Raw genomic sequence first — 21,257 nt, forward strand, 5'->3', positions numbered from 1 at the left:
AAGATAGATATGCTGGATTTCGTATCACAAAATCACAAGTCGAACACTTCCCAAGTGTCTAGGACTGTGTGGTGTATTTTCGGATGATGCTCGCAGATCCTTTTGCAGTTGGCAGATCGTGATTTTGTCAATGTCTATTGTTTCCAAATGCCGGCTGAGATCTTTTGGCACAACACCCAATGCGCCCATCACCACCGGGACCACCTGCACTGGTTTCTGCCAGAGTCTTTGAAGTTCAATCTTGAGGTCCTGATAGCGGCTGAGTTTTTTCTGTTGTTTTTCGTCAATGTGACTGTCACCTGGGATGGCAACATCAATGATCCAAACCTTTTTCTTTTCCACAACTGTGATGTCTGATGTGTTTCAGAACTTTGTCAGTCTGGATTCGGAAGTCCCACAGTATCTTTGCGTGCTCATTTTCCAATACTTTTGCAGGTTTGTGATCCCACCAGTTCTTTGCTGCTGGGAGGTGGTACCTGAGGCATAAGTTCCAATGAATCATTTGGGCCACATAGTTGTGCCTCTGTTTGTAGTCTGTCTGTGCGATTTTCTTACAGCAGCTGAGGAGATGATCAATGGTTTTGTCAGCTTCCTTGCACAGTCTGCATTTTGGGTCATCAGCTGATCTTTCGATCTTGGCATTATTATTATTTGCCTTCTATCATTCTGGCTGATTTGCCAGAAGCATCTCCTTTGATCCTGGCCATATCCAAACTGGACAACTGAAATGTCTCTGTGTGAGACTAACTTTAAAGTTGGTTTGAGGCACTGAGTCAGATTGAGTGCCCAACTGTTGAATAACCCCAGCTCGTTGTTTACCTAAGCAACCCGAAAGGCAGTTGCATCTGTCAAGGAGGAAAATTTAGGGACTGCTTATGCAGGGAGGCTAATTTAAATAATTTATGTCACCATAAAAATGTCCAGCATCATGTGTGCCGGAAGATGAGGAAGTACTCCACCAAGGACTCAGTGTCACAGTGGATGATGAAGCAGCAGCTCCTCCGGTGGCTGGAATTGAGCATATCCTCATGAAGCCGGAAGCTGGAAAATGTTAAATAGCCTCTGTGTCTGTCTGTGTGTCATTTGTCTAATGGCATTGAATGTTTTCCATGTATATGTACATTGTGATCTGCCTTGAGTCCCCTTCAGGGTGAGAAGGGCGGAATATAAATACTGTAAATAAATAAATAAATACATACATAAATTAGCAGCCACCCAATTGCTTGTGGGACTTAGGCAATCAAAACATATCACGACAATCCCATACCAGTTGTTTTGACAGACCTTAAATAATTTGGGAACAGGTTACTCAAAGGATGTCCGATTCCCATACAAATCTGCCTTTGCCCTCAGCCAAGCAACGCAGCAGATTTGGGAGATAATTTTCTGCCACGCCATCCCCTGGCGACGGCACAGATATCCGAAAAGCTTCCCTCCTCCAAAAAAGTGGCAAGTGACTGGAGTCCTTACTTTGAAAAACAGGATTTAATAATGAAGAACACAGGAGAGAACTCCTTAAAAGTTAATTTCCATTCCTAGTTGCTCCCAGGGGAGACAATTCACTTTTTTTAACAGCCAGAAAAGGGACAGTTCAGTTAGTCTACAGGATTCATGGGCCATAAACAGACATTTTGGGAGGATCTTCATGTAGCCTCGAGGCTACATTTTGACTACATCTACCTAAGATAAGCTACACAGACCTGGATCATAGTAAATGAGATGGAAAAGCACAACACAGGGAGTTTTATTGGGTGGCCCCATCTTTTTAGAATGCCAAACCATGAAGCAATTTCTCCATGATTACTTAAAGTTCCCGTGGGCCTTCAAGTCAATGCTGATTTATTGCAACCCTATGGTGACCCTATCATGGGTTTTCTTGATATGATTTATTCAGAAGATGCTTACCTTTGCCTTCTTTTGAGGCTGAGAGAGTTTGACCTGCCCATGACATCCAATGGTTTCCAATTCCATGGCTGACCAGGACATCCCGCTATGCCAATCCAACACTCAAATCATGACGAGTCCTAAAATGAATGTGACAGATGGATCAGACACAGGAAAGTTACAATTTTGGACAACAATGCCTAGAATTACTATAGTGTAGTATAATATAGTATAGTATAGTATAGTATAGTATAGTATAGTATAGTATTAAAATACTATAGCTCTTATAGTTTTAAGAGCTATAGTATTTTAAAAGTAACTTTTCTGAGCAGCTGCTTATATTTTGTGAATCATTCACAGAAGCTTTCCTATGAAGGGCAGAATAAAAATATTTCAATTTGATTTTTTTATTTAAAAAATCCCTATCTTGAACCCTAGATGAGTTCTAAGGGTGGCCCAGATCCGTGTTTTAGTCTCCCGTTTTTAACATTTTATGCTGTATGTTGATTTTTTATGACTGTTTTATGATGTTGATGTTTTATTATGGGATATTTGTTCATTGTTTTATTGCTGTTGTGTTGGGTAAGGCCCCATGTAAGCCGCTCTGAGTCCCTCCGGGGAGATGGGGCGGGGTATAAAAATAAAGTTATTATTATTATTATTATTATTATTATTATTATTATTATTATTATTAAGTAATAGGCTTGGGCCTGAATCAGTTTGAACGAAAATGATTTGTAGTTTTCGGTGGGCCGTTTTATATAATATCCGAAAACAGAATGGGGAGGAGGGAGGCGAAAAGCTCAGCAAAACGGATCAAGAGAGCCAGATTTTATTGGTTCTGGAAAGGAAGGAGTTAAAAAGCAGCATCCTCCATTTCTTCTTGGAAAGTTCCCTCCTCCTCTGGAGAGGACCCTGGGAAGTCGCTTTCCCAGCAGCACTTGCATAAGGCAGGCATTGGAAAGTTCCTCTCAGAGCATGATGGGAGTTGAAGTTTTTATCTCTCTCTGTTTCTCAGCTAATAAAAAGCCTGGAGGTGTCCATGCTCTGAGTGTTTGAGAATGGATACAACCAGTGACTACAATTCCCAGAACCCTCTCTTGCAGTTTGTATTATTTTTAAATATATATGGTTAAAACTTAAAATAATTGTGAAAAAAATAGTAGATTGTTGAATTGTTTTGAAACTTGACAGGCCTGCAGTTGTAAATGGGGTCTATGTCCCACCTCAGGCTAGCTTCACCTTGCTATATACACCAAATGGCACACAGGTTGAAGTCTTTTCAGTTGGTTAGAAAATAGATGGTAAAAAGTTCTTAAAAAGCAAAAGTAAAGTTCCAAAAGTGAGTTACAAAATAAAGCCTTAGAGAATAATTCAGGAACTCACAAGGAATAAACCAAGTCCCCTTAGAGCATGACAAAGTCCCAGGAACATGAACACATAGGCTGCAAGATAGTCCAGGAAAACTAGAGCTTGCTTCTTGGTTGAACGAAAGTTGCTTTGACAAAGGTTTGCCTCCAAACACACTGCTTTAATACCCTTTGCAAAACATGAAAGCATTTCTCTGGCCTCTAACCTCCCTCTTGTTTGCTATTCTCACACTCCTCCGAACCCTGAATTCCAAGCGGTCAGCTCGATCTAAGGAGCCCATTTCATCAAGGCCAGCCTGCTCGTTCTTTTGCTGAGCCTCGTTATCAGACTGAGAGCTGTCCTCCTTTTCTAAGTCCATTTGCACCTGGCTAGTTTCAGTATCATCAACATCATCCCTTGCTGTGGGAAAATGAACTTGCACTCTCTGTTCCTCAGTTTCCAAAGCAGGGACATTTTGAACCTGAATCCCATTATCCTCATCAGAGTCACTCTGAGGTTCCAGCTGAGTCACAACAGTCTGAAACTGAGGCAGGTTTCATGCAGATAGGCCTTAAAATGGCTGATGATCGAACCTTTAACATTTCCCATTGAAGCCAATGGGCCGGATCTTGGCCGAATGAAAACGACAAGACACCGCCCCATTCGAGTAACTTCCCAGTAAACGTCAGCTGGTAATTACCCCTCCCTGATGACTTCGATATATTTTGCACCTTGGCCCAGATCCTTGAATTCCATTCATAATTTTAACATTTTATTTTGTATGTTGACCTTTTAGGACTGTTTTTATCGATGTTGACGTTTTATTGTTGATTGATTTGTTTTATTGTTTTGTTTCTGCTTTTATTGTTGTGTCCGGGCATGGCCCCATGTAAGTCGCCCTGAGTCCCTTCGGGGAGATGGGGCGGGTTATAAGAATAAAGTTATCATTATTATTATTAATGAAGGGTCAGCCAATGATGGACCCCGAAACGTCATGACTTTTGGGCAAATTGCACACATCTACTATGCAAGAATAATTTCAGTTGAGACCAAAATCTTTGGGAGCCCATCACATTGCCTGTTTTGACCTCTTATTAATATAGATCTTAATAGATCTGTAACTTCCCCAGCATTCCCATGAGTCACGCTGCAGCTATGAAACAAAGAATACCCATTTGTTGATATTCAGGAAATTAGGATCTGCCATTATATGTATTTCATTGTTCACATAGCAACCGTATGTATGTGTGTGTATACGCAATGAAACACAATGTCAGGAATTCAGAAATAGATTGCAAGAACATATTTTGCGAAAAAATCCTAACAGGAGAGAAAGCCAAGCTCATAATAGATGAAATTCATCACTTTGGACAATCCAATTAAGATAGAATAAGCTGCAAATGCAGTAACATCTACCTCCCGGGTCAAATGCCATTTCTCTTTTTCTCTCTTTTTTTAACAAAAGCAAAACCACAGGCCGTTGGTTTACCCACAGGGTCACTTTGTACTATTCTGGGTGGGATTCTTCTTTTCATTAAGCCTGGGAATATCCTATTAAAATAATTGCAGGTCAATTTTGTAATCAGAATTGATTTCGAGGCTGGATGATGTGAGAACGTTGGGCCAAGCGATGGTCTGGAGCCAAGAAGGAAGGCTAGAGAAAGAAGGAAATCTTTGTTAAGTATGAGAAATGAAAGGTCGGAGGGGACTTAATTTTATAGCTCCGAGCTATCCTTTGTCTTAAAAGGTAAGACAGGAATTACCATGGCAACCAGCTCACTTATTTCTGCTCGTGGAGAAAACAAGACTTACCGCTCGTGAGTTAAAACACTATCAAATTGTTTATTCCTATCTTTAAATAATGTTCAGGATCTCTTTCCGAAGCGGCACTATTATCCCCATCAAACAGAAGTTAGAGCATGCTATCACAAGGAGAGGAAGCATTTGTCACTGTTTTAAATCACGGCTCCCGTTTCCCTCCCTTTTTTCCTCCTTTTTTGTGGCTGAGATTTTTTTACTGCGGCTGTGAAATTCACACCTCTCAGGAGGTAACCTTCACACATAATCCGTTGCTTGCTTCCAAAGCCTATGTGTTTGATGGCAGCTGAGCAATTTAAGCGGAGACAATAAAGGAAAGTAATTGTTCCTTTTTAAAAAATTCTAAATGCGGGTTTCTTCCCATCTCTTCTGAGCAAAATCTCAACTATGGGTGGGTCTTCCAAAAAAAAAAAAAATCATGTACGATTGTGGCCAAAGGCATGGGAAGACCAGTCCTCGACATGTTTCATGCTCACTCCGAGGAGGACAGTAAAGCAAGGAATAAAGTAAATATATTTAACGGTGCTGCTTTGCTTTTCATCTCTCCCCATTTCGATCTAAGCGTTGCTCGTGAAAGTGAATCCGACATAACTCCTGCGTACAGAGACACAAAGGAGGAGATGGATTCACCTGTGTATCCAAGCTGCACCATTTAAGTATTTATCCCATTAGCATTCATGATGCTTCCCATGCAATTCAGGGCTCTGCGGTTTGGTAAGATACTCAGAATTCTTGGCAAGACAGTTTTAATGCCGCAGTTCAAGGGAGTGCACTAGAGCTTTCTGCGTAGCTCCACAAACTGTAAATCCCAAGTTTTCAAAAGATGGACTTATAATAGTTACTAGTAATTCTGTGATTTTTATCGTTTCAGATCTATGTATTATCTATATCTTTGCTGTACTTTGTTGGCTGCCCTGAGTCCCTTCAAGGAGATGGTGGCGGGGGTAGAAATAAAATGTATTATTGTTATTATTATTATTATTATTATTATTATTATTATTATTATTATTATTTTATGACACAGCAAACAAGATCGATATGCTGGATTTCGTATCACAAAATCACAAGTCGAACACTTCCCAAGTGTCTAGGACTGTGTGATGTATTTTCGGATGATGCGTGCAGATCCCAGCAGGGTGGCCTTTTGCAGTTGGCAGATTGTGATTTTGTCAATGTCTATTGTTTCCAAATGCCGGCTGAGATCTTTTGGCACGGCACCCAATGCGCCAATCACCACCGGGACCACCTGCACTGGTTTCTGCCAGAGTCTTTGAAGTTCAATCTTGAGGTCCTGATAGCGGCTGAGTTTTTCCTGTTGTTTTTCGTCAATGCGGCTGTCACCTGGGATGGCAACATCAATGATTCAAACCTTTTTCTTTTCCACAACTGTGATGTCTGGTGTGTTGTGTTCCAGAACTTTGTCAGTCTGGATTCGGAAGTCCCACAGTATCTTTGCGTGCTCATTTTCCAATATTTTTGCAGGTTTGTGATCCCACCAGTTCTTTGCTGCTGGGAGGTGGTACTTGAGGCATAAGTTCCAATGAATCATTTGGGCCACATAGTTGTGCCTCTGTTTGTAGTCTGTCTGTGCGATTTTCTTACATCAGCTGAGGATATGATCAATGGTTTCATCAGCTTCCTTGCACAGTCTGCATTTTGGGTCATCAGCTGATTTTTCGATCTTGGCCTTAATTGCATATTATTATTATTATTATTATTATTATTATTATTATTATTATTATTATTTGTGTGCATTTATATGGAATCACTGTTTGTTTTGTTTACTTTAATTCATTATCAGTTTCATATTGGTCCCAGTTTCTGAAAACGGGGCGCCTATACGAATAGAATTTTTGTCTCACTTACGAAAAAATGAAAATTTCAGGCAATTGGCAGCAATGGTAGGACTTCCAAGGTTTACCCCCCTTCCCAGCTTGTTTTTTGGGCTAGAAGGGTGAAAATTGCGACATACGGAGGGCATTTTGATCCTTTTTAGCCCACCAACTTTTGAAAAGTTTGGGTCTTCCCCAGAGTACTACTGTTATTAATATTAATATTAATATCCATTGGCACACATCAGCTGTCATGGGGAAGCAGACCTCTCTCAGACCCAGCTTAAGGTCTCAGGGTAACTATTGTTATTATCCATAAAGCAGTCCAGACAGCAGTCTCGCGAAAACCACAAGGACAACAACCTCCTCCCCAAAAGCCCCCCAAACCCTTTTAAAAAGTAAAATAACTTGCCAGGCCTCCAATAGAGAGGTCCTGCAGCTCTCCTGTCATGTAGAAATGATGTGCCAGGAGAGCGGGGGGGGGGGGGGGGGGAGAGAGGAGGAAAATTGTCATTACTATGTGCCAGGAGAGCTACAGGACCACTCTAATGGAGGCCCAGTAAGTTATTCTACTTTTTAAAGGGGTTTGGGGGACTTTTGGGAAAGGGGTTACAGAATGGGCTTTCTAGGATTTGTGTGGATGAGCATCTGGGAACATTCGTGTTTTTTAAGCACTAATGTTCCTGGGATAAATGCCTGCCTTGAAGCGCCCTCAGTCTGAAATTGCCTGTTCTAAAATTTGAGCTTGTGTGTGGATTATTCATACTTGACAGATGGCTAAACTGGCTTTTTAGACCCTCTGAAATAACCTAGATCAACCTGTGTGTCCCCAGATATTTTGGTCTTCAACTCACAGAAAGTCTAACATCTGGAAAACTGGCTGGGATTTCTGGGAGTGGTAGGCTTGAGAACCACTGGTCTAAAGCATACTGTTAGCACTGAAGTCGAAAAGCATACACGCATCCACCTCCACTGAGGTCTAAAGTAGTGGTTTTCAACCTGTGGGTCTCCAAATGTTTTGGCCATCAACTCCCAGAAATCCTAAGAGCTGGTAAACTGGCTGGGATTTCTGGGAGTGGTAGGCCAAAACACCTGGGGACCCACAGGTTGAGAACCACTGTCCTAGATGGACAAATCTCTCAATTTGGTTTTCTGTAACACAAAAACATAACCTCTGAGGATGCCTGCCATAGATGTGGGTGAAACGTCAGGAGAGAATACTTCTGGAACATGGTCACACAGCCCGAAAGACATACAACAACCCTGTGATCCCGGCCATGAAAGCCTTCGACAACACAAAAACATAACCCTTTGTGTCCCTATTTTTATGAAATGTTTCACCTAAGTGCTTATCAATAAATCGATGAAGTTCTTACCTCTCCTGAATTCAATTTGTCTTCACCAGTGTCAATGTTGAGGAACATTCCTATCTGCTTCTCTATCCAGGATCATAAAATTGTACTTGTGGGTCCACGCTTTCCATCCTGAGATCCATCCTCACTGCAAAGCATTCCAAGGGATTTCAGATGCATTCTTTCTGCTTGGCATCATCCATTTGGTTCTGGAAGGACTTACCCTGAAGATTTAATATGTGAAAATAAGTGTCTCTATTTTACTCTGTGAAATGATAGGAAATGTATGAGTGCTATATATATACATATATATATATAAATAAAAGAGTGATGGCATCAAGGCAGCGGACAAAACAACAAAACTACAGGCCCCCCAACCTCGAAATTTGACAACACAACCCATCATTCACGGCTCTAGGTTGATACAACAAAAAGAAAAGAAAAATAAAGTCCTAATTACAGGGAGAGGAATAATAGTTTTTATCCAATTGCTGTCAGTTTGAAGGCTAAGCTCCACCCACTTGGTCTCCTAGCAACCTACCCAGCCCAGGAGACAGGCACAGTTATGCCTCACTTAGGCCTCTTCCACAGATTATCAGATTTTAACTGGATTATATGGCAGTGTAGACTCAAGGCCCTTCCACACAGCTATATAACCCACTAGCTGTGCCCGGCCACGCGTTGCTGTGGTGAAGTATGGTGGAAGGGCCTTGAGTCTACACTGCGGTATAATCAAGTGCAAATTAGATAATCTGTGGAAGAGGCCTAAGTGAGGCCTAAATCTGCCTGTCCCCTAACTGAACCCTGGCTGTCCCTTGGCTGAGTGGGTTGCTAGGAGACCAAGTGGGCAGAGATTAGCCCTCTAAACTGGCAGCAATTGAATAAAAACAATTATTGCTCTCCCTCTAATTAGGACTTTATTTTTCTTTTCTTTTTGTTGTATCAACCTAGAGGCGTGGATGATGGGTTGTGTTGTCAAATTTCGAGGTTGGGGGGCCTGTAGTTTTGTTGTTTTGTGGGTCGCCGTGATGCCATCACTCATTTATATATATAGATTTATAATCTTATATTATCTGCTTAGAACTGGATTATCTTGACTCCACACTGCCATATAATCCACTTCAGTGTGCATACTAAACATAAAGACTACCATACAACAGACATTCAATACCACCACTACCTCAACAATTTCTCACCAACACCACCAGACAATGCCACAGCAACGCGTGGCTGGGCACAGCTAGTATATATATATATATATATATATATATATATATATATATATATGTTCATAAACATCAAAGATTGTGAGGCCTTGAACTCTAAACTCATAATGTGACTGCTCTGGTACAAAAGAACCTCAGTGTCACTAAAGTACAGGTGGAGAAGTCAGTCAACCGGTGGGAGGCAATTGCCTGTGGATAAACACTTTGCATGAATCGAAAGGCAGAATGAGAGTTGTATAATTAAATCCACAGTTCCTCCTGCTGAGAAAATACTCTGCTCTATTATTTTCTTTATCCTTTAATGATAATGTTAATGTGCTTTTTATTTTGTGAATGCACAGAGGTGATTTCTGAAACTGGACCAAAAAATCAAATCAAAACAAGTCACACATACGAAAAAAATACCAAGCAAAATAAACTAGAAGTAGGCATAACTAACATTTGTCATCTTAGCACACTGGCTTCAGCCTCTTCCTTTATCCTCCCAGGCATCAAGTGTTAGCTTCATCACATTGCACAGAATAAAAATCAAAGCTCAGCTTCCGAGTTCTTTGAGGCGCATGTATATAATTCAAGGTACCTCTTAAGCTGGAGATCATGAATTCCTATTATAGCTACCAGGGATTCGATTTAATAGTGTTACAGCTGGAAGTGTTAGTTTCAACTTTGCAAGAAACTTCTCTACAATTTACAGGAGAGGTGGAATGATTAATAGCATCAAATCAGAAGTTCTTGCCCGAAAAACACAGTATTGGATGGACTAGAACTGCAGTCTATTTCTTTCTTTCTTTTTTCCATTCTGGTTAAAAACTCTGTAGTCTGCAGGATAGCTTCACCTTGCTGTATACACCAAACTGCACACAGGTTGTAGTCTTTTTAGTTTATTAGAAAATAGAAGATTAAAAAGTTCTTTAATAACAAAAGTAAAGTTCCAAAAGATCGTTACAAAATAAAGCCTTAGAGCAGGGGTCCCCAAACTAAGGCCCAAGGGCCGGATGCGGCCCATCGAAGCTATTTATCCGGCCCCCACAGCACAAGGGCAGAAGGGGGTTGGGCTAAATGACCCAAGGGGTCTCTTCTACTCTTACAACCTTTATTATTATTATTATTATTATTATTATTATTATTATTATTATTATTATTATTATTATTATTATTTATTAACATTGAGGCTGGGTGGCCATCTGTCAGGGGTGCTTTGCTTGTGTGTTTGGTGCACAAAGGCAGAAGGGGATTGGACTAAATGGCCCAAGGAGTCTCTTCCAGCTCTCTATTATTATTATTATTATTATTATTATTATTATTATTATTATTATTATTATTATTATTTATTGTGTGACATAGCAAACAAGATAGATATGCTGGATTTCGTTTCATAAAATCACAAGTCGAACACTTCCCAAGTGTCTAGGACTGTGTGATGTATTTTCGGATGATGCGTGCAGACCCCAGCAGGGTGGCCTTTTATCATCATCATCATCATCATTGAGGCTGGGTGGCCATCTGTCAGGGGTGCTTTGCTTGTGCTTTTGGTGCACAAAGGCAAAAGGGGATTGGACTCAATGGCCCAAAGGGTTTCTTCCAATCCTCTTTTTTATTGTTGTTGTTGTTGTTATTATTATTATTATTGCTCGGTGGCCAACTACAGTTTGGCCCTCCAACGGTCCGAAGGATCGTGAACTGGCCCCCTGTTTTAAAAGTTTGGGGACCCCTGCCTTAGAGCATAATTCAAGAAATCACCAAAAATAAACAAAGTCCCATTAGAGCATGACAAAGTCCCAAGAACATGAACACAAGAGCTGCAAGATAATCCAGGAAAACAAGAACTTGCTTCTTGGTTGAACAAAAAGTTGCTTTGACAAAGGTGTGTCTTCAAACACACTGTTTTAATGCCCCTTGCAAAGCATGAAAGCATTTCTTTGGCCTCTGACTTCCTTCTTGTTTGCTAGTCTCACACTCCTTCGAACCCTGAATTCCAAACGGTCAGCTCGATCTAGAGATTCCGTTCCATCAAGGTCAACCTGCTCATTAGCGTCAGCCTGCTTGCTATCAGACTGAGAACTGTCCTCCTTTTCTGAGTCAATTTGCACCTGGCTAGTTTCTGTATCATCAACATCATTCCCTGCTGTGGGAAAAACTCCCTGTTCCTCATCTTCTTACAACAGGGACACTCTGAATCTGAATCCCATAATCCCTATCAGAGTCATTTGGAACCTGAATCCCATAATCCCCATCAGAGTCACTCTGAGGTTCAAGATGCTGAGTCACTACAGTCCTTATATTCTTCATTAAGACTTGGATTAAAAGTATCATAGTTAAGACACCACTCTTTCAGTGAAAAAATGGAGGCTGAGCCCTTGCTGTTATAGCCAACCAAACAAGTCAGACCAGCCGGATTAGCCGAAGAGAACCGGTCACTCCAAAACTATGCACAAGCCTACTCAGCCACATAAACCCATTGGGCAAGTCCAACTGTCTCAAACTTAGAGGAAGACAAAGTCAACCTTCCTTTGAACAAACTTGCCAAGGAAACCCACTGATAGCTTTGCCTTAGGGTTGCCATAAGTCAGAAACAACTTGAAAGCACACAGCAACAGCAATATGCATTTTAACATGTTTTCCCTGTTGACAAAAGTCTATATGCATTTTTTTCAAAGATATACATTTGAGTTGTGTGAATTTGTTTCTGTATAATTCAAAAAGAAAAAAAAGTATTTCATACTTATCGTTTGCTTCTGACAAAAGGGAACAGGAAAATATACATATGCATTTCTGAAGTCTTACAGAGCACAAATTGGATATACTTATGTTTCTTTTTTGGTTAAAAGTTTTTTTTTTAATTTTTTAAGAAACATCCACAGACACAGCCCTCGCTGAAAAAGATGTCAATCCAACAAGCGGCCAGGGACAAAGAAGGAGGAAAGGCAGGCAACACACATCCAAGATTGCATTAAGTGCTGGATTCAGAACACAAATATAGTAGTTGCAGACTCTAGAATTCTGTCACCTTAAACAACAGAATAGAATGTTTCATAGGCTGAAGATATTCCAGTTAAGCTTACAAATGGCACTTATTTGCATTACATAGCTACTGAATATGATAGATAAATGGGGCATTCTAGGAATGGTAGTCCAATACATGTTTCTTTCCCAGGCTCTGGTCAGAGCGAGGTGTGTTAAGACCCCAAACATTGCCAGACAAACAAGGGTTTTTTTCTAACATGTGTTAGTCTCATCTGAGTGCTTCTGTGCTCATGACCCTGAATTAACAGTCCAAGGGTGCATCTACACTGTAGAGTTAATGCAGTTTATGACCACTTTGGAGCCCCTAGTGGTGCAGCGGATTAAACCACTGAGCTGCTGAACTTACTGAATCCAAATTATCTGATTTTGAACTGGATTATATGAGTCTACATAGAATCATAGAATCATAGAATAGTAGAGTTGGAAGAGACCTCATGGACCATCTAGTCCAACCCCCCGCTAAGAAGCAGGAAATCGCATTCAAAGCACCCCCGACAGATGGCCATCCAGCCTCTGCTTAAAAGCTTCCAAAGAAGGAGCATCCACCACAGTCTGGGGGAGAGAGTTCCACTGCCGAACAGCCATATAATCAGTCCAAAGCATACAGGCCAGGCTGTGGCGCAGGCTGAAAAGCAAGCCAGCTGCAACAAATCACTCTGACCAAGAGGTCATGAGTTCGAGGCCAGCCCGTGCCTGCGTCTTGTCTCTGTCTCCGTTAAGGCATTGAATGTTTGCCTTTATGTGTGCAATGTGATCCGCCCTGAGTCCCCTTCGGGGTGAGAAGGGCGGAATATAAATGCTGTAAAGGTTTTCGCCTGACGTTAAGTCCAGTCGTGACTGGCTCTGGGGGTTGGTGCTCATCTCCATTTCTAAGCCAAAGAACCAGCGTTGTCCGAAGACACCTCCAAGGTCATGTGGCTGGCATGACTGCATGGAGCACCGTTACCTTCCCGCCAGAGCGGTACCTATTGATCTACTCACATTTGCATGTTTTCGAACTGCTAGGTTGGCAGGAGCTGGGGCTAACAGAGGGCGCTCATTCCGCTCCTGGCATTTGAACCTGGGACCTTTTGGTTCAGCAGCTCAGCGCTTTAACACACTGTGCCACTGTTATATAGAAACTGGTTAGTCTTTTGGAGATGTTGTCGCAAGAGGTTTCTTTCTCATATGAAGCAAGGATTTGGATTAGAAAACATTGCAAATTTATTCCAACTCTATGGATAAATTAGAGAGATTGTTACATTCTCCCTAAGTTTTTAGGAAGTGCCATTTGCTCTAATAATGACCTTGGTGCCTGCACATTGAGAGCCGTCTTAGCCGTTCATGGCACATTAATGCTGCACTCAGATCGACGCTGATCCTCTGATGGCCATGCCAGTTTCTACACTTAACTATTTTAGACGTTGCCCTTTACTGCTCGAGAAATCCCTTTGGGCAACACTTGTGTGCTTGCAGTCATGACCTCCACTTACTATTGCAAGAGAATTCCCAGAGCAACTTGTAAGGCTGACATTAAATGTTTCAATACAATTTTTCCTGAAGTCGAATTTTGAAAGCCGTTGTTAAATTTTGATGCTAAAATATAAATTCAATCATTTTTAAAAGGACTCGCAACAGTCAACTGAAATCGTTTTAACATTTTTCCATACCCTGGCTCAGCCATTGATCCGAATGGAGACTCGAGTCAAGATGAAGATAGGGCTCTGAAGATATAGCATTGAATACAAATGTTAGGATTGTCCATGCCATAGTATTTTCAGTTTCTGTTTGTAGTTGTGAAAGCTGGACAGTGAGGGAAGCTGATAGGAATGAGAACAACTAGATTGAAGTGTGATGCTGGAGAAGAGTTATATGGACACTGTGGACTCCTAAAAAGACAAATAAATGGGTTCTAGAGATCAAATCAAGTCTGACATCTCTCTAGAAGCTAAGATACCTAAACTGAGACTGTTTTGCTTAGGATGTATTATTATTATTATTATTATTATTATTATTATTATTATTATTATTATTATTATATTATGACACAGCAAACAAGATAGATATGCTGGATTTCGTATCACAAAATCACAAGTCGAACACTTCCCAAGTGTCTAGAACTGTGTGATGTATTTTCAGATGACGCGCACAGATCCCAGTAAGGAGGCCTTTTGCAATTGACAGATTGTAATTTTGGCAATGTTTATTGTTTACAAATGCTGGCTGAGATCTTTTGGCACGGCATCCATTGTGCCGATCATCACTGGGACCACCTGAAGTGGTTTGTGCCAGATCCTTCAGAGTTCAATCTTGAGGTCCTGATAAAGGCTGAGTTTTTCCTGTTGTTTTTCATCAATCCGACTGTCACCTGGTATGGCGACATCAATGATCCAAACTTTTTTATTTTTCACAACCATGAGGCCTGGTGTGTTGTGTTCCAAAACTTTGTTAGTCTGTATTCGAAAGTTATTATTATTATTATTATTATTATTATTATTATTATTATTATTATTATTATTATGACACAGCAAACAAGATAGATATGCTGGATTTCATATCACAAAATCACAAGTCGAACACTTCCCAAGCGTTTAGGACTGTGTGATGTATTTTCGGATGATGCGCGAGATCCCAGCAGGGTGGCCTTTTGCAGTTGGCAGATTGTAATTTTTTCAATGTCTATTGTTTCCAAATGCCAGCTGAGATCTTTTGGCACGGCACCCAATGTGTCCATCACCACCGGGCCCACTTGCACTGGTTTCTGCCAGAGTCTTTGAAGTTCAATCTTGAGTTCCTGATAGCAGCTGAGTTTTTCCTGTTGTTTTTTGTCAATGCGACTGTCACCTGGGATGGCAACATCAATGATCCAAACCTTTTTCTTTTCCACAACTGTGATGTCTGGTGTGTTGTATTCCAGAAATTTGTCAGTCTGGATTCGGAAGTCCCACAGTATCTTTGCGTGCTCATTTTCCAATACTTTTGCAGGTTTGTGATCCCACCAGTTCTTTGCTGCTGGGAGGTGGTACTTGAGGCATAAGTTCCAATGAATCATCTGAACCATATAGTTGTGCCTCTGTTTGTAGTCAGTCTGTGCAATTTTCTTACAGCAGCTGAGGAGATGATCAATGGTTTTGTCGGTTTCCTTGCACAGTCTGCATTTTGGGTCATCAGCTGATTTTTCGATCTTGGCCTTAATTGCCTTTGTCCTGATGTCTTGCTCCTGGGCTGCAAGGATCAGGCCTTCTGTCTCCTTCTTCAGGGTCCCATTCGTGAGCCAGAGCCAGGTCTTCTCCTTATCAGCTCTTCCTTCAATTTTGTCAGGGAACTTTCCATGCAATGTTTTGGTGTGCCAGCTGTCAGCTCTAGTTTGTAGTGCGGTTTTCTTGTACTGGTTTTTTGTCTGCTGTGCTTTGAGGAATTTCTGATTTTTGACTTCAATCAAAGCAGGTTCTTCTCTTTGCTTTACATATTCTGCTAGGGCATGTTCTTCTTCTTTGACTGCTTGTTTTACTTGTAAGAGTCCTCCGCCACCTGATCTTCTAGGCAGATATAGCTGGTCAACATCACTGCGGGGTGCAGTGAATGATGAATGGTCGTGAGTTTTCTTGTTTTTCTGTCCAAATTTTCCAGTTCCGCCTGTGTCCAATTTATGATGCCAGCAGTATATCTTATGACAGGTATGGCCCTGGTGTTTATGGCCTTGATGGTGTTGCTTCCATTGAGCTTGCTTTTGAGAATTTTTCTGACCCTTTGTGTGTATTCTTTGCTGACCACAGTCTTCACATGTTCATGCTTGATGTTGTCCAGCTGTAATATGCCCAGATATTTATAGGCCTCTGGCTGGTGACACTTTATTGTTTGGCCATTAGGCATATTTATGCCCTCACTTTCAATGATTTTTCCTTTCTTCAATGCCACTGTCGAACATTTGTCCAAGCCAAACTCCATGCTGATATCAGTGCTAAAAATTCGGACAGTGTTAGTCAGAGACTGGATTTCAGTTTCCGTTTTCCCATACAGCTTCAGGTCATCCATGTACATCAGATGCGAAATTTTGTGAGAATTCTTAGATGTTTGATAGCCGAGATTTGTTTTTTGTAAGATTGTTGACAGAGGGATCATGGCAATAATGAAAAGCAGAGGGGACAATGAGTCTCCCTGGAAAATTCCTCTCCTTATGTTGACAAGTCCATAGCTTTCATTTCCAACAATAATTATTATTATTATTATTATTATTATTATTATTATTATTATTATTATTATTATTATTGAAACATCACTTACGTTGAGTCCTAAGGATTTTAAAATGTGTTTATTCTAGTTGGGACTAAAATTACATGCAGCCTTCAGCACCTTGAGCATTGGAGTGTGTGAAATGAAATGAAGATTGGTTGAATGTGTTTGATTTCCCCCTTGAAGAAGAGCCACTGAAAAATATCTGCTTTCTATCTTTTTTGCTCCCATGGTGAGAAAAGAGGGAAAGTGCTTCCCCAGAGGGAAGGAGGGAAGGGAGAGTCAGGCAGGCAAGATGGCAGAGGTGCTGCAGGTTAAAAAGCCGTGTTGTTGTGCTGATGTTTCATGTGCCAGATGGTGTAACAGCTGATGGTTAAACGCTGATGCCAACAGTTATGATACTGATGCTGACACAGCAAAATGTGACATGTTCCGGAAAGAGCTGATGGGGAGAGAGTGGAGGTGAAACATCGGGGCTGAAACAGCAGAGGACAAATGCAGAGGCGCCGAGCATCACCATCAGGATGCTGTCCAGAACCAACACATTTCAAGAAGGCGGCTTGGATATAGGCTTCCTCTTTGAAAGGGACTCAAAGTGGAGTTTATTTTTATGTGCCTGCAGGAAGGTTGAGCAGTTATTTTTTGTTAGTTTTTTTCCTTATCAGAAGTGTTACCATGTCTATATTTTATGTATATTAAATGATTGACTTTAATAATAAAAACATACCGTATATACTCGAGTATAAGCCAACCCGAATATAAGCCGAGGCATCTAATTTTACCACCAAAAACTGGGATAACTTATTGACCCGAGTATAAGCCGAGGGTGGGAAATGAAGCAGCTACTGGTAAATTTTTAAAAAAAATAGATACCAGTAAAATGACATTAATCAAGGATAGTTAATCAGTAGGTTAAATAATGTATATACAGTATATACAGTATATACAGTATCTAATGTATACTGTATATACAATAACCTAATCATTAGGTTAAATAATGTATATACAAATAATTAATCAGTAGGTTAAATAATGTATATACAGTAGAGTCTCACTTATCCAACATAAATGGGCCGGCTGAATGTTGGATAAGCGAATATGTTGGACAATAAGGAGAGATTAAGGAAAAGCCTATTAAACAGCAAATTAGGTTATGATTTTACAAATTAAGCACCAAAACATTATGATATACAACAAATTTGACAGAAAAAGTAGTTCAATACGCAGTAATGCTATGTAGTAATTACTGTATTTACGAATTTAGCACCAAAATATCATGATGTATTGAAAACATTGACTACAAAAATGCGTTGGATAATACAGAACATTGGAGAAGTGACTGTTGGATAAGTGAGACTCTACTGTATATGGATATAGATATACAGTAGAGTCTCGCTTATCCAACATAAATGGGCCGGCTGAATGTTGGATAAGCGAATATGTTGGATAGTAAGGAGAGATTAAGGAAAAGCCTATTAAACATCAAATTAGGTTATGATTTTACAAATTAAGCACCAAAACATCATGTTATACAACAAATTTGACAGAAAAAGTAGTTCAATATGCAGTAATGCTATGTAGTAATTACTGTATTTACGATTTTAGCACCAAAATATCATGATGTATTGAAAACATTGACTACAAAAATGCCTTGGATAATCCAAAACCTTGGATAAGTGAGACTCTACTATATTCTGTAAATGCTGAACAGCCAGGTATCACATGCATGCATACAGATGATATCTATTTCATCAAATAAAAGAAGACAATTCAGGATTCACACTCACAAACCTCCCTGTATGGTAGCTGCTGGTATATCTGCAGAAAAGATGTCATTCCATTAGATATTGATTGATGTTCTGAAAGGGGAGCTTTGCATCATTTCTCAGAAATAACATCAAAGGATGGAAAAGAGGGCAAAAGGAACGGAGTTATATGAAGGACAATGGTACACGGAGGCTCCTTTGTACTTTAATCCTTAGCATGCCTTGCTCAAAAGCTAAGGGACATATTTATTACTTTTATAGCCTGTCCCTCTTCCTTAGAACTCAAAGCACTGTGTCTATGGACCCTTTCGACTAGATGAGGCACCAGCCATATGCAGCCCAATATTTTTGTTTCCCAAGATCATTGACACTGCAAAAAGATGTGGAAAAGGCATTTATTTTGACCCTTTCAGACAAAGCGTATGCTCCCTACTAGGCATGTTCGATCAATGAAAAAAATGTTTCAATTCTCGTTTCTAAAGTAGGGGGTGCTGGTGCTTTGACATAGAAAGTATTTCTGATTTTTTCACCCAAAAATTTCAGATATTTCCAAAAATTCGTAATGATTCTAAATGTTTCTAAACCGGTGGATGCGCATGCGCAATCGCAAAAAAAGGGAACCCGGGGGAGGGGGGACTTTTACAGGGCTCTCCCGCCCTCATTTCTTGAGCTATCCTCATCAAATTTGCAATGCCCTTGCAAGCTGTGCAAAGATACTTTGAAAACTAGAAATTGGAAATCAATAGTGTCTCTGGCTATGTGATCCCACAAGCCTCAACTCAATGCCTTCAATTAGAAATGGATCTGTGACCACACCAAGCAATGCCCTTGCAAGTTGTGCAAAGATACTTTGAAAACTAGAAATTCCCTTGCTGTATTTGTAAGCAAGAAGGACACTGGAAATCAATGGTGTCTCTGGCTATGTGATCCCATAAGCCTCAACCCAATGCCTTCAATTAGAAATGGACCAGTGACCACCACGCCAAGCAATGCCCTGGCAAGGAGTGCAAAGATACTTTGAAAACTAGAAATTCCCTTACTAAGAGAAAGAACCAGCAACAAAACCCTAACCCTTTCTCCAAACCCCTCTGTGGGAACAGCCAGACTGGGCCCCTTCATCCTCTCTCTCCCTCAAGAGGCTTGCTTGCTCTCCGTTTACAGACCACCACCCTCTCCGTGCAAAGCCCAGCCCAGAATGGCTATTAAAAAAAATTTGGGGGAAAAAAATTTACGAAACATTAAGAGACAATTAGAGAATGGGTCAACAATGGTTCAAAATACATTGCCGGTTGCGCCGTGAGACAACGTATCGGAATGCGTCTCAAAAAGCAAGAACAATTCGATATCAATCCGAAATAAGATTCAAAATGATTTTTTGGACATACCTACTCCCTACATGTGATGTTTCTGTGTGAGTTTGCACTCATGGAAGCTCAATAAGCCACGGCTGAATTTACTTATAATGAGATAGGATCATGTACTTTGTTCTAAAAGAAAAGTGGTTCCCTTAAAGCAGGGGTTCCCGACCTTTGGGCCTCTAGGTGTTTTGTTTATTTATTTACAGTATTTATATTCCACCCTTCTCACCCCGGATCACAATGTACACATACATGGCAAACATTCAATGCCATATGAACACAGAGACAGAGACACAGAGGCAATTTAACCTTCTCCAGCTTCCAGATGGTATGCTCGATTCCGCCCACAGGGGGAGCAGCTGCTTCATCATCCACTGTGACACCTTGATGGATACTTCCTCATTCCAAATACTGCTGGATGATTTTTTTATGGTGTCATAAATTAGTTAAATTAGCCTCCCCACATAAGTGGTACAGTAGAGTCTCGCTTATCCAACATAAACGGGCCGGTAGAATGTTGGATAAGCGAATATGTTGGATAATAAGGAGGCATGAAGGAAAAGCCTATTAAACATCAAATTAGGTTATGATTTTACAAATTAAGCACCAAAACATCATGTTAGACAACACATTTGGCAGAAAAAGTAGTTCAATACGCAGTAATACTATGTAGTAATTACTGTATTTATGAATTTAGCACCAAAATATCACAATATATTGAAAACATTGACTACAAAAATGCGTTGGATAATCCAGAACATTGGATAAGAGAATGTTGGATAAGTGAGACTCTACTGTACTTAAATTTCCTGCTTGATAGATGCAACAAATTTAACTGATTTATATTGCACTGTATAATTTTTATATATGTGTTTTATTGTAAGCCGCCCTGAGTCCCCTGTTGGGTGAGAAGGGCGGGATATAAATATTGTAATAAATAAATAAATAAATAAATAAACTATCTTTCGGGTTGCTTAGGTCAACAACAAGCAGGGCTATTTTTTATTTTAATGGTCGGGTGCTCACTCCGACACGGGCTAGACTCGAACTCATAGCCTCTTGGTCATAGTGATTTATTGCAGATGGCTACTAACCAGCCCAGTTTACCATTTATTAGGAACTGTGGGAGCTGAAGTCCAAAACACCTGAAGGCCCAAAGGTTGGGCTTAAAGATATGAAAAACCTGCTTGCCTTTCTGCAAATTCAATGGGATGTGGGTGTGCGACTGCTTGACCCAGAGTAGTTGCTCCTTTGTTAACAGGACCAAACTAGACTTAGAGTTTGGAACATGTCTGTTTTGCAAATTCAATGGGATGTGGGTAGACAACTGCTTATCCTAGAGTAGTTATTCCTTCGTTAACAGGATCAAATTTGAGCTGGAATTTGGAACTTGAGTATTTTGCAAATGCAGTGGGATGTGGTTGGGCAACTCCTT

This window comes from Anolis carolinensis, unplaced genomic scaffold (assembly GCF_035594765.1).
Source record: "Anolis carolinensis isolate JA03-04 unplaced genomic scaffold, rAnoCar3.1.pri scaffold_12, whole genome shotgun sequence".
Taxonomy (NCBI): Eukaryota; Metazoa; Chordata; class Lepidosauria; order Squamata; family Dactyloidae; genus Anolis; species Anolis carolinensis.